Source organism: Arachis ipaensis, chromosome B6 (assembly GCF_059453495.1).
Source record: "Arachis ipaensis isolate K30076 ecotype BB chromosome B6, ASM5945349v1, whole genome shotgun sequence".
Taxonomy (NCBI): domain Eukaryota; kingdom Viridiplantae; phylum Streptophyta; class Magnoliopsida; order Fabales; family Fabaceae; genus Arachis; species Arachis ipaensis.
In genome coordinates, this window is record NC_142441.1 from 60,902,830 (window position 1) to 60,914,266 (window position 11,437).

An 11,437-nucleotide genomic window follows, 5' to 3' on the forward strand; every position below is an offset into this window, starting at 1 on the left:
AAGAAGAGACTCACAACCATGGCAGAGGAGGTGGAGCAAATCATGCTGGGGAGGATAGAAGAGTTTTGGGCTCTTACATTAATCCAAACCCAGGCAATTGTGGAAGTAGCATCCAAAAACCAACAATCCATGCCAACAACTTTGAACTTAAACCACAGCTCATCACCCTTGTTCAGAACAACTGTTCGTTTGGAGGAGGTGTTCAAGAAGATCCCAACTAACATTTGACCACCTTCCTGAGAATATGTGACACAGTGAAATCTAATGGTGTTCATCCTGACGCCTATAGATTACTCTTATTTCCCTTCTCACTCAGAGTCAAGGCAGCCAAGTGGCTGGAATCCTTCCCAAGGGAGAGCTTGACAACTTGGGAGGATGTGGTGAACAAATTTTTAGCAAGATTCTACCCTCCTCAATGAATCAATAGGCTGAGAGCTGAGGTCCAAACCTTCAGGCAACAGGATGGTGAGACTCTGTATGAAGCATGGGAGAGGTTCAAAGACTTAACAAGGAGGTGTCCACCTGACATGTTCAACGAATGGGTCCAGCTGCACATTTTCTATGAAGGGCTCTCTTATGAGTCAAAGAAGGCAGTAGACCATTCATCTGGAGGGTCCTTGAACAAGAAGAAGACCATTGAGGAAGCCATAGATGTTATTGAAACAGTAGTAGAAAACGACTACTTCTATGCTTCCGAAAGAGGGAACACAAGAGGAGTGATGGAGCTAAACAATGTAGACGCTCTGTTGGCCCAAAACAAGCTCATTACCCAGCAGCTGGCTGACCTCACCAAGAAGATGGAGATAAACCAAGTAGCAGCAATCTCCACTTCATCAACAACACAAGAAGGATTAAACCAAGAAGCAAAAGGGAGTCAGGAGCAAGCCAACTACATTGGGAATTCACCAAGGAAAAACTATGATCCATACTCCAAGACTTACAACCCTGGATGGAGAAATCACCCGAACTTTGGGTGGGGAAGTGGGCAAGATCAAAACCAAGACCAGAGACGTTACAACTCCAACAACAATGCAGCTCATCAACAATTCACCCAGAGGACATCTCAACACCCCCACAACAACACTTCTCCACATACTTATCAAAACCAAAACAGCACATCTGCTCCGAACCACTCATCAATTGATGACAGGCTCTCTAAGATTGAAGCCTTACTTGAAGGAATAAGCCATGAGATTCAAGAAAATAAGGTGTTCAAAGAGGAGGTGCGAGCCAATATTAAGAACCAGGGAGAAACCATTAGGAAGCTAGAATTCCAGGTGGGATACTTAGCTGAGAAGATTCCCAAACCTACTGATAGCTTCCCAAGTGACACTGAGAAAAACCCCAAGGGAGAAGCAAAGAAAGTAAGATGGAAAGATTGCAAAATGGTCACTACAAGTGATCAAGAGATTGAAGACAAGCAAGGAAAAATGTGCAAACAACCTGAAGACAACTCAACAAAGGAGGAGGACAGAGATCACAAAGAACCAGAAATCTCACAACAAGAACTCCTGAAGCTGTATACACCATTCCCTCAACTGCTCAAAGGTGTTCTGGGAAAAAGAATATACTCAAGGTTCCTACACTTGTTTGCATCTCTGCATGTGAACATACCATTCATCAAGGCAATTCAACAAATGCCTGCATTCATCAAATATATGAAGGAACTTCTTCCCAGGAAAAGCTCACTCAAGGGAGGGCAGACTATAGTGATGAACAAGGAATGCAGTGCCCTTATTCAACCTGAGTTGCCTACAAAAAGAAGAGACCCAGGAAGTTTTCATATACCTTGTGCCATAGGTGAAAATATGTTCGACAGAGCACTATGCGATTTAGGGTCCAGCATCAACTTACTGCCCTTATCCCTGGTGAAGAGGCTGCAGATCAATGAGATAATGCCCACAGATGTCATTATCAGACTGGCTAACAAAACTCAAAAGCAAGCAATAGGAGTGGTGGAAAATGTGTTGCTAAAGGTTGGGAAGTACTTTCTCCCAACAGACTTTGTCATTCTGGACATGGAAGAAAGTCACACTCACCCAATCATATTAGGAAGACCATTCCTAGCTACAGCCAGAGCACTTATCGATGTAGAGAAAGGGGAGCTAATATTGAGAATTCATGATGAACAACTCAGCTTCAATGTCTTCAACTTCTCACAAGAAACAGATCAAGAGGACAAGGAACTCAGCATAAACGATAAGGAGACACTGAAGGAGGAGACAAGCACTGAAGCACAGCTAGTTCATTCTGAAACCCCCTCAATTGATAAACAAGGAAAACAGCAACTGCCACAACTCAAGGAAAAATTGGAGGAACCCAAACCTCTAGAGGCAGGTGAAGACAGCATCACAACTCCTTGGAGAAAAGAGGTCACCAAGGGGAAAGCAACCTCAAAAGAAACAAAGAAGAAGGTACCAAGGAAATGGAGGAACAAGAAGATCCCTACGGAAGACTTCTCTCCAGGGGATAGAGTTGTCTCAGCCTACTTCCCAGATATTCCCCCTAATCTCCCTACTGTGCCATCTCAATTACCCAAGGTCTTCACTATCAACAGAGTTCTTTCCCTGGAACATGTGGAAATCATTGATCCAACCAATGGATACAAGTCCACAGCAAGAGGGGAGGACTTTAAGCACTACCAACCACCATGATGAAGGAAAAACGTCAAGCTAGTGACGCCAAAGAAGCGCTTCATGGGAGGTAACCCATGTTTTATATGCTTTCAGATGATAATGAATAAGTCAATCTTTATGGGCTTCAATCCAAACTTAACAAACAAATTGGTGAAAATCTTCTTATGCAGAATATAGTGAGGAACAAGTTTGGTGTTCAAAGCAAACCAAGTTGTATGCTAGTCTTGGGAGCTTTGAACACAAAACTTTCATCACAGTGCTTCAAACTAAGTTTGGTGTCACCCCATGGTGCCACCAAAATGCATATAAGGAACCACCAATAGCTAGTTAGTTAGTTGAAATTCATAAACAAACAATCAAATCCTTTCTTTCAAGTTATTCTAGCCGTAGAGTTTTAATTTTCTTATATATTAATTCCCTTATTTTGAATCTTTATAGGAAAAGAAAAGAAGCATGAAAGGGATTGATTGGACAATTAAATGGGGGAGATTTCGCCACTTAATGAAGAGCACTACACACATGTCTCAAGAGGGAACGCATGGGGAAACGCTGCCATGCAACATTGGAGAAAGAAGAACCTTGAAGACCGAACCAATCACTCTCATTAAAGTGATGATCCTTGTCTTCCCTTCATACACAACCCCATCCGTTCATCTAGTAAACATTCATGCAATCCACACCCTTCATCCACTCATGATTTTCTTATATAAGTGAACCGTAGTACATGCTCACTCCTCACATTCAAATCCCCACTCTCCACACTTCTATTGGCACACTGAACCCTTCATCACAAATTGCTTTAACCAACCCTCTCTTCATCTATCTGAAGCCTCAAACCCCCTCAAACAACAATTCAAGTCATGGCATCATCAAGCTCAAAGAGGCAAAAGAGGAAGGGGCCTATGGAGAGTGCTCCTTTTGATGACAAGAGATTCAAGACTGCCTTTCATGAGCATGAATTTGAGCGGATAAATGCTAGAAGGATATTGCCAGAATTAATCTTCCAAATCAATGCCAATGAATCACCACAGATTTGGAGAAAAATCGAACAAAGGGGGTGGCAATTGCTCACCAGTCCAGAGGGGAAGATCAATGGAAACCTCATCAAAGAATTCTTTGCAAATGCAGTTAGAGAGGATAAGACCCAAGGCCCAACCTTCAAAAGTTATGTGAGAGGAAGGGAGGTGGACTTCAGCCCAAGTGCCATCACAAGAGCTCTTCAATTGAAATCACCTCATTTTGATGAGGAGAGTTATCAGGCAAGGATAAGTAGAAGCCCCGATAAGGATGAGCTCTCAGATATAGCATCAGATATCTGTGTCATAGCCGCTGACTGGGAGAGGTACTCAGATGGGAGACCAAAATTCATAAAAAGGGGAGACCTTCACCCTGAAGCCAAAGGGTGGTTTGAGCTTGTAAGGAGGTCCATCCTACCAGCTGCTAACAATTTGGAGGTTAACATCAATCGAGCCACTATGGTACAATGCTTAGTACAAGGTGGGGAAATCAAGGTGCATGAGCTCATTGCCGAAGGGATTCAAGAGTCAGTTGAGAAAGCTAACTTAGGAGCCAGACTTTGGTACCCCAGCACCATTTTCCGCTTGTGCAACAAGGCCAAGGTAGTATTTGAGGACAGCAGCCCAGACTGGGTAAACCCAGGGAGGCCAGTCACACTCGAGCGAATGGTGTATAGCATACCGGCTCAGCAACTAAGAAGGCCACATATAGGAAGGCAAAGGACCCAGGAAGAAGTTCATCAAGAGGAATACCATCAGGAAGAACATCAACAAGAAGAGTATCATGACCCAGCCAACTTGAATATGACTCACCTTCTAAGAGCCATTGAAGATTTAGGACAGAGACATATGGAAGGACAAGAGCAAATACTGAACCGGCTTAACCAACAGGAAGCATGGAAAAACAACAAATGGAGCAGCAGCAGGAACACTACTCTTAGCTCACTCAAGCCATCAACCAAGTGAATGAAAGACAAGAGCTTCAAGAGAAGCACTTGCAAGAGCTCAACCAGCGGCAGATAGCCCAAATGAAAACTTTCAATGAGTTCAGTGTACTCAATGAAGGAAGGCAACTACATAGGGAGGAGTTCTATGTAAACACTCAAGCCGAGTTGAACTACATGACCAGTAATATGCATCATCTACACTATGCCATCCTTGCATATGATGAAGTTCAAAAAGAATTTGTAGAACAAGAAGAGAGAAAAGTGAAACAGCAAAAGGAGGCACTCAAGAAGAAGATGGAAGATAGTGGTTTCTGGAGAAAGCTGCTTGGAAAAGGCAAAGGAAGTGGAAGTACAAGTACTCAAGAGAGACACAATGAGGATAAACAAGGATGGGAGCATGGACATCCACATGAATGAAAGGTGGTGGAGTTCTTCTTAGTTCATCTTTTCTATGCTTTAAATAAGGAAGATCTTGTATGAAATAGAACATGCTTCCATGTTATGTTTAAATTTTTTTTTTTAATTCTGTCTTTTAAGTTTTTCCTTCTGAATAGGTACATGATTTCCGGTCTTTATGTTACTGCACCATCACTTAACCTACTTGTAAGCTTGTCCCTTTAAATCAAATAAAAAGAGAATGAGTATAGTTGTAAAAGACCAGAGTGGAGTTCAAATTGTGGAAGTGCATTCATGAATCTTTGGGGTAGTCATAAGTTAGCTAAGTTGGTTCAACCACAAGGCTAGGAGGACAACTATCTATCCTGAATACTTTGCTTTGGATACACCCATGAGACTAAGTTAATAACAAGATCCTAAGAAGAAAAAAGGGAAAGAACAATGGAAGTGAAAAACAAAAGAAAAAGAGTAAGCAATAAGGCTAGGCATCAATGGTTTTAAGCTTGAGGCAAGTGTCTGTGGTGCTCCTGTGTGAGGGATCTACTTGGATGAATAAGCTCTTAGGGGTGCCTTATCACTTGGAAACTTGGGTTAACTAACTCGGGATTATCAGCTGAAAGTCCACTATCAAGAGTAACCTTCACCACAGAACACTTAGTAACCCAAAGAGGTGCTGGACACCAAGGTCTCAAGAAAAGAGAATAAAGAAACTAAATGCCTGTAGTGTGTATGTATGGGGGATAGGCTTGAGGGAGTAAGTCCTTAGGGGTGTCTCAACACCTAGCACCTTGAACCAACTGGTTCGGGAGTGTTGGCTGAAAGCTTATCTTAAAGAGTTGCCCCCTTACAGAGCACTTAGCTTAAATAACACAAACAACCCTTGTAATAACAATAAAAGGATCAATGAATAAAAGTTTCATGGGATATGAACAAAGTGGGTGTTTTGGGACAGGATAAAGGTCTGAAAGCCAGTAATGGAATGAACCTAAGTTGCTATGCATGAAACCACCATAAAATTAGTAATATGACTTCCACAAGGATGACTCATTCCTCTGGATATTCATTTCATAATTCTCTTGTTCCAGTACTTGCTTAGGGACAAGCAATCTTTAAGTTTGGTGTTGTGATGCCAGGGCATTTTGGCCAGTTTCACTGACCTTTTCTTTACTGTTTTTAGGATAGTTTCATGCATTTCTTTAGGAAATAAGCTAGTTTTGGGTAAATATTCATTTATGCCTTGACTCAAGCATACATTGTGCATTTTACATGATTTCATGAGGATTTTGCATAAGTTTAGTGACAAATATTATGTTGCATTACGCATGACTTGGACTAGAGCTTTGATGCACTTTGTTGCTTCGTTTCAGGACCAAAAAGAAGCAAGAAAAGGAGAGGTAACTTGCAAAGATTAATGAGAAAAGTGATTGCCAATAACACTCTCAAAAAGACATCAATGCCCACGTTAGAGAGTCACGTTAACCAAGTTAACATGAACTCTAACGTGGAGAAAAGAAGTTGAGCCAACGTTAGTGACACTCAACATTGTCACTAACGTTGGCACTTACTCATAAGTAGCCACGTTAGAAGCCACGTTAACCTAGTTAACGTGGCCTCTAACGTTAAGGGGGAGGGAGAGAAGCCAACGTTAGTGACACTCAACATTGTCACTAACGTTGGCCGACGGTGCTAAGTACCACGTTAACTTGGTTATCGTGGGAACTAACGTAGAGGATGAAGAGTTGTCGACAACGTTAGTGACACTCAACATTGTCACTAACGTTGAAGCAACCACACTACCCCCAAGAGTCACGTTAACTTCCACGTTAACTGGGTTAACGTGGAAGCTAACGATGAGGAACGAAGGATGAGCCAACGTTAGTGACACTCAACATTGTCACTAACGTTGGGATGGCTAAAGATGGCAACGTTAGAGGCCACGTTAACCTAGTTAACGTGGACTCTAACGAGAGACCCAGGGGCACATTGGAACGTTAGTGACAATGTTGAGTGTCACTAACGTTCTCGAAGGATGGCAAAGGCCATGTTAGAAGCCACGTTAACCCAGTTAACGTGAGCTTTAACGTGAAGCAAGAAGGGGCACACTGGAACATTAGTGACAATGTTGAGTGTCACTAACGTTCTCGAAGGTTTACAAGGCAACGTTTAAAGCCACGTTAACCTAGTTAACGTGGGTTTTAACGTGAGGCAAAGGGGTGCATTGGAACGTTAGTGACAATGTTAAATGTCACTAACGTTCCCGAACTTGGACTTTCATTAAATGATTAACACTCCTTACGCCCTGAGCTTAAGTCTCTGCCCACTCCGTACTTTCTCTCTGCAAGTAAAGCCAAGCCCAAATAAAGAAAGGAACTACTTCAAACTCAAGATCCAAAGGCCCAAGACTTGAAGAGTGAACTAGAAGCTGAGAAGAGTAGTATATATAGGAGTAGCTTTGAATTGTAAAATAGTTTTTGAGGCTGAGGAATTACTCTCGGTATTTACTTTCTTTGCAATTTCTAGTTTCATGATGTATTCTCCATCTTTATTTTCATTTTCAAGAGCTATGAACAACTAAACCCCTTTCATTGGGTTAGGGAGCTCTGTTGTAATTTGATGGATCAATACTAATTTCCATTGTTCTTCTTCTATCTTTCCTCTTGATTTTACTTGAAAGCTTTCGATCTTCATCCAATTGAGTAGTTATCTTGGAAGAGAAGCTATTCAAACTTGGATCTCTTTTGAACCTTGGAAGAGGAATGAAGAGATCAAGATAGAAATGCTTTCTCATGCTGGACCAAACTGGGTTTGGATGGGTATGTGACTGCAACCCTCTCAATACTTGGTTTGGGAAATGCATGTGTTTTAATCAGTGACCATACTTCATCTCTTCTCATGAGCAATTGACCAAGGAATTGGCTATTGATCAAGATTTGAGAGATTGAATTGCAAGGAATTGCAATTCAATCACTTACGATTGCCAAGGAGATCAATGAGTGCATTGATTGAGGAAGAGATGAAAATGAACTTGATTCGGAGAATTGCAACATCTCCTAAGCCCAATGAACTCCCCATCTCTAATCTTATCCATTCTCTTTAATTTCTGTCATTTACTTTTATGAGCAAATCCCCCATTCCCATTTACAATTCTGCAATTTATTTTCAGTCATTTACTTCCAGTCCTTTAATTCTAGCATTTACTTTTCTGTTATTTACATTCCCGCCATTTTATTTTCTGCAACTCTCAACCCAAATTCTGGATTCGCTCAACTAGAACATTCTTCTAATTAAAGTTGCTTGATCAATCAATCCCTGTGGGATTCGACCTCACTCTATTGTGAGTTTTTACTTGACGACAACTTCGGTACACTTGCCGAAGGGAGATTTGTTGAGAGACAAGTTTTCCACGCATCAAGTTTATGGCGTCGTTGCCGGGGATTGATTGTGCATCAACAATGATTAGATTGGAAGATCACTAGATTGAGCATTTTATTTTGTGTATTTCATTTTCTGTTTGATTGATTTACTTTTTGTTTTAGTTAAACTTCTTCCCTTCTCCCTCTACTCTTTTGTTTTTCTTTGTTATTTTCAATTCTGTTTGCTAACCCACTAACTGTTTGATATATTGCATCACCCATAACAAACATCAATTCTAACACAAATACTATCTGTACCTATATTCTCTGCTTGTACTTGTTGGTTGTATGACAGGGAGAAGAAGCGGGGCTTCAACTTCCTTTGATTCTGAACCAGAGAGAACCTTTCTTAGACTAAGGAGGGAGGCAAAAGGAAAACGAGTAGTTGGTGCTGAAGAAGAAGAGGAACAGTTTGAGGAATAATTTGAACCAAACATGGAAGAAAACATGGAAAATCATCATGAAGAAGAGACTCACAACCATGGCAGAGGAGGTGGAGCAAATCATGCTGGGGAGGATAGAAGAGTTTTGGGCTCTTACATTAATCCAAACCCAGGCAATTGTGGAAGTAGCATCCAAAAACCAACAATCCATGCCAACAACTTTGAACTTAAACCACAGCTCATCACCCTTGTTCAGAACAACTGTTCGTTTGGAGGAGGTGTTCAAGAAGATCCCAACTAACATTTGACCACCTTCCTGAGAATATGTGACACAGTGAAATCTAATGGTGTTCATCCTGACGCCTATAGATTACTCTTATTTCCCTTCTCACTCAGAGTCAAGGCAGCCAAGTGGCTGGAATCCTTCCCAAGGGAGAGCTTGACAACTTGGGAGGATGTGGTGAACAAATTTTTAGCAAGATTCTACCCTCCTCAATGAATCAATAGGCTGAGAGCTGAGGTCCAAACCTTCAGGCAACAGGATGGTGAGACTCTGTATGAAGCATGGGAGAGGTTCAAAGACTTAACAAGGAGGTGTCCACCTGACATGTTCAACGAATGGGTCCAGCTGCACATTTTCTATGAAGGGCTCTCTTATGAGTCAAAGAAGGCAGTAGACCATTCATCTGGAGGGTCCTTGAACAAGAAGAAGACCATTGAGGAAGCCATAGATGTTATTGAAACAGTAGTAGAAAACGACTACTTCTATGCTTCCGAAAGAGGGAACACAAGAGGAGTGATGGAGCTAAACAATGTAGACGCTCTGTTGGCCCAAAACAAGCTCATTACCCAGCAGCTGGCTGACCTCACCAAGAAGATGGAGATAAACCAAGTAGCAGCAATCTCCACTTCATCAACAACACAAGAAGGATTAAACCAAGAAGCAAAAGGGAGTCAGGAGCAAGCCAACTACATTGGGAATTCACCAAGGAAAAACTATGATCCATACTCCAAGACTTACAACCCTGGATGGAGAAATCACCCGAACTTTGGGTGGGGAAGTGGGCAAGATCAAAACCAAGACCAGAGACGTTACAACTCCAACAACAATGCAGCTCATCAACAATTCACCCAGAGGACATCTCAACACCCCCACAACAACACTTCTCCACATACTTATCAAAACCAAAACAGCACATCTGCTCCGAACCACTCATCAATTGATGACAGGCTCTCTAAGATTGAAGCCTTACTTGAAGGAATAAGCCAAGAGATTCAAGAAAATAAGGTGTTCAAAGAGGAGGTGCGAGCCAATATTAAGAACCAGGGAGAAACCATTAGGAAGCTAGAATTCCAGGTGGGATACTTAGCTGAGAAGATTCCCAAACCTACTGATAGCTTCCCAAGTGACACTGAGAAAAACCCCAAGGGAGAAGCAAAGAAAGTAAGATGGAAAGATTGCAAAATGGTCACTACAAGTGATCAAGAGATTGAAGACAAGCAAGGAAAAATGTGCAAACAACCTGAAGACAACTCAACAAAGGAGGAGGACAGAGATCACAAAGAACCAGAAATCTCACAACAAGAACTCCTGAAGCTGTATACACCATTCCCTCAACTGCTCAAAGGTGTTGTGGGAAAAAGAATATACTCAAGGTTCCTAGACTTGTTTGCATCTCTGCATGTGAACATACCATTCATCAAGGCAATTCAACAAATGCCTGCATTCATCAAATATATGAAGGAACTTCTTCCCAGGAAAAGCTCACTCAAGGGAGGGCAGACTATAGTGATGAACAAGGAATGCAGTGCCCTTATTCAACCTGAGTTGCCTACAAAAAGAAGAGACCCAGGAAGTTTTCATATACCTTGTGCCATAGGTGAAAATATGTTCGACAGAGCACTATGCGATTTAGGGTCCAGCATCAACTTACTGCCCTTATCCCTGGTGAAGAGGCTGCAGATCAATGAGATAATGCCCACAGATGTCATTATCAGACTGGCTAACAAAACTCAAAAGCAAGCAATAGGAGTGGTGGAAAATGTGTTGCTAAAGGTTGGGAAGTACTTTCTCCCAACAGACTTTGTCATTCTGGACATGGAAGAAAGTCACACTCACCCAATCATATTGGGAAGACCATTCCTAGCTACAGCCAGAGCACTTATCGATGTAGAGAAAGGGGAGCTAATATTGAGAATTCATGATGAACAACTCAGCTTCAATGTCTTCAACTTCTCACAAGAAACAGATCAAGAGGACAAGGAACTCAGCATAAACGATAAGGAGACACTGAAGGAGGAGACAAGCACTGAAGCACAGCTAGTTCATTCTGAAACCCCCTCAATTGATAAACAAGGAAAACAGCAACTGCCACAACTCAAGGAAAAATTGGAGGAACCCAAACCTCTAGAGGCAGGTGAAGACAGCATCACAACTCCTTGGAGAAAAGAGGTCACCAAGGGGAAAGCAACCTCAAAAGAAACAAAGAAGAAGGTACCAAGGAAATGGAGGAACAAGAAGATCCCTACGGAAGACTTCTCTCCAGGGGATAGAGTTGTCTCAGCCTACTTCCCAGATATTCCCCCTAATCTCCCTACTGTGCCATCTCAATTACCCAAGGTCTTCACTATCAACAGAGTTCTTTC

The 11,437-nt window shown here is 41.9% G+C and overlaps 2 non-coding genes across 2 annotated transcripts; both read right to left on the bottom strand.

Annotated features, from left to right (window-relative positions):
* Positions 1-425: 425 nt before the first annotated feature.
* LOC148555783 (small nucleolar RNA R71) lies at positions 426-529 on the bottom strand. The gene has a single exon (XR_015886704.1). It is a non-coding gene; the product is annotated as a small nucleolar RNA R71 (small nucleolar RNA).
* Positions 530-9,296: 8,767 nt separating this feature from the next.
* LOC148555784 (small nucleolar RNA R71) lies at positions 9,297-9,400 on the bottom strand. The gene has a single exon (XR_015886705.1). It is a non-coding gene; the product is annotated as a small nucleolar RNA R71 (small nucleolar RNA).
* Positions 9,401-11,437: the final 2,037 nt, after the last annotated feature.